Raw genomic sequence first — 3,601 nt, 5'->3', positions numbered from 1 at the left:
AGAGAGAGAGAGAGAGAGAGAGAGAGAGAGAGAGAGAGAGAGAGAGAGAGAGAGATTAACCATTGTTAAGTATGCACGAAGATCCACATACCGCTTCTCCATTAGGAAAAAATATAAATACCTGATGCTTATTGTGATCAAATACATCAAAATAAAGGTAGATTCATAAAGGGAGACAAATTAAGATAGACTAAGGATCAGTGAGGGTCATCTCAGGACACCCAGCAATCTCATTATTTTCCTTATCCCTTTCCCCTGATTGTGAACAATCGCTTTTGTTGGGAACCTCGGAATAATATGCTAGGTTATGTCTGTGGATTATCAGTGTCCACAATGCTTCAATAGCCCCTTCCTAGAGAACTTGATATACTGAATTGTGGGTGGGGTTTGTGTCTGCCTCAGTAAAGACTGATTACACCAGACCTAAAATCCAGGTGGGAGGGAAACAAACCAATTGTGCTGACCCAATGAAGTTCACTAAATATGATGACATCGTGTCATGATATTTAATTAATTCAAAGGGACTATAGAGTATAAATTTATGGAGTTAATTTGTAAGGTACCCTGAGGCAATGCATGGAAAGAATGCCATTTTACCTGAGACCTTCCTTATGTCAGCTTTAAAAGCCCCACATTCCAGGAACTCCATCACAGGACAATGGACAAGTCAATCACTGTGTAGAAGAACCACAATACAACAGCCATCTACAGCTAGCAGAAATCGACACGTTTAGCTGATGCATGCAAGCAGAACTTTAAGATTGCATGGGCAACGTTAGAGCCAGCGGGATCATCTACCTACTTATTTGCCCACTTGTATAAAAGCTTATTGAATATTGTCTTAATGCCCGGAAACTTTGTAGGCTAGGAAGACCTTTAAGGCCTGAGGTTACTTCACGCTTTTCCCAATACCTATTGCCCTTCCAATAAGCCTCATTTTTCATTGAATGGGTCTTTATTCTTTATAATCATGCCATGTCTTAATAAAAAATATTTCTCTATTTAGATAATAGAATGCTCGGGAAATATGACTTGAAAGTTTCACACCCTTTTGAATCAGTGCATAAAGAACTCTTACTTATACTTATACTTATACTTATACTTATACTCTGTAGCACATATCAACTAGTGCCCTCCTGGGCGGGACCTGCTTTGGAGCAGTGACAGTTGTGTATCTTAATGGTTGAGAACAGCATAATTAGGTAGTCAGTATGGATGAGAAAGAGTTCCTTAAGGAACCATTTTTTAGTCTGACCTAGAGAAAGGCAGACTAGAATTATGTCAGATACTGTCATGGGTTGCTCTTCAGCAGTGAAGAGGGATTAAGCAGATATACACATATTGTTTTTTAATTTGCATAATTTTTACAAATGACTAAAAAAAAAAAAAAAAAAAAAAACACTTTAGTGCCAGGTGGTGGTGGCTCATGTCTTTAATCCCAGCACTCAGGAGGCAGAAGTAGTGGGTCTCTGAGTTCAAGGCTAGCCTCGTCTACAAAGTAAGTTCCAGGATAACCAGGACCACACAGAGAAACCCTGTCTCAAAAACAAATCAAAAACCAAACCAAAACAAAACAAAACAAAAAAACCTCAACCCAAACCAAAACAACAACAACAACAAAAAAAAAACCCACGTACTGAAGATGCCCGAGCTCACATAGTAAAACAGATAACATGTTAAACACATTCAAATTGTTGTCTGGGGGAAAGGAAGCCAATAGAGGGGAAACAGTGGGCGAAGAAATAAAGAAAGAAAAGGAAGTTGTACTGACTGACATGAAACTATAAAACAGATTAACTAATAGAATTTTGATTTTTTTAAATTTGTTTTACCTCCCAGCTCAAAATACAAAGAAACATACTTAGCTGTAACGACCATTTCATAATTATTTGCCTTCACTATACGCAGTGTTTTTCTGCTCTTATTCTTTCCTTTTATTTCTGTTTTATTTTGTTAAATGTGTGTAGAAGTCAGAGGACAATTTGTAGGAGTCAGTTTCTTCTTTCCATGCTATGGATACCAAGGATTGCTCTCAGGTCCTCAGACTTAGCCACTGATGGCCTTTAATCGCTGAGTTATCTTTGGTGACCCCTATTCTTTTTTCTTTTTTTGAAAGAAAGGTGATTTTATTAAAAAGAAAAACAACAAAAAGGGAGACAGGACCAGAGCACAGGTTAGTCCATCCAGAGCATAGGTTAGTCCATCCAGGCCTTCAGTGTCCTGGTGGTGGTCTTGTGTTTTTCAATGATGTGGCCAATAACACCCATGCCTGATACAGCATCTCAGTCCACAGCATTCAGCTTGGCCTGAGAAATTGTTTCAAACAGGTGTTCTCGATCCATGTTGGGCTCCCAAAGAGATTCACACATTCCATACATTTGTCCCGAGCAGACACCACTGACTAAGAAGTCATCGGTCACCATAGGGCAGCCAATGAGGTCCAGAGAGCAAATGAAGGGCTTCGGGTCCAAGCGAGCAATGACAGGCTCTGTGTAGTAGGGACCAAACTGTTTCTCATACAAGAGGTTGGCCACCACGCTCATGAGGGTTGATCTGCCGACCTTCCTTCAACTCATACAGGTTCAATCGGAACTTGCATCGCTGGGCAACTGTCTGGACATCAGTGGCTCAGGCCTGCCAGGCCTATGTAGAGCCTGTCACCCATAGGAAAGATCTTCTGGAAATCTGTGGTCACCATCTGGGCCTGGATCCTGAAATGCTTGTCTACAGCGATGGCCACACAGTTCTTTCCCTTCATTGCCATGACGGCCCCTCCATTATAGGACATTATAGACATGAGTTGCCTGCAAACCGGCTCTCCCCTATTCTTTTATTTAGTGCTTACAACCCAATAAAGTAAAGTGTTACTTTCATAGTGTCACAGGATACATATACATGGAAATTTCTATACCTCTTTTCAGAGAAAAGTGCATTCCTAGGTAGTTGTGCGAAACCAGACTTCATCTTAAAGAACCTGACCTACTTAAAGTTGAACTGGAGTTAATAGACTGGTACCTAGCACCAGTTTCTGGGTTATACCCCCACCCCCACCCCAAACAAGACTTGTGTCTAGCACCAGGTTCCAGGATATTCCCCAACAAGTCTGTACCTTCAGGTGACAAGCCTGCCCCTGACACTTCGCTTCCTAACAACCAGCAAACAGGAGGAAAACAGAAGCTAAGTTTATGGTTTGGCCCCCAGCACCCGCCAATTATGTTAAAGGCCATAATGGCCCCCCAGTCAGATGTGTGCCTCTGTAAATGCTTGCCTAAAACTAGGCTCAAGGATCCACCTTCCTGCTGTGTCAAGGTTGGCTGGGATCCCAAGCTCAGAGCTTGAATAAAGAGACCCTAATGTGACTGCATCGGAATCGGCACCTTCATGGTCTTTTGTGGGTACACGGACATTTCCTGGCACAACAGTAGCTCTTCCTGCTAAACCAGCTTGTCATATACTCCAAAATCAATTAGGCACATAAATATTCACAGAGAAGGAGCAAAACTATGTCACTTTGCTATTTTATGTAGGTACATTTTGGGCTCCACTCTTTTTTCCTTTCCTGGAACTGGTGATTGGACCTAGGGCTTCAGACATCCTAAGT

General features: G+C 41.5%; 1 pseudogene; it reads right to left on the bottom strand.

The window, feature by feature from the left end:
* Positions 1-2,195: 2,195 nt before the first annotated feature.
* LOC110338534 lies at positions 2,196-2,797 on the bottom strand (annotated as a pseudogene).
* Between the last annotated feature and the right edge of the window lie 804 nt (positions 2,798-3,601).

This window comes from Mus pahari, chromosome 21, assembly GCF_900095145.1.
Source record: "Mus pahari chromosome 21, PAHARI_EIJ_v1.1, whole genome shotgun sequence".
Taxonomy (NCBI): Eukaryota; Metazoa; Chordata; class Mammalia; order Rodentia; family Muridae; genus Mus; species Mus pahari.
This window is presented reverse-complemented; position numbering and strand designations above follow the sequence as displayed.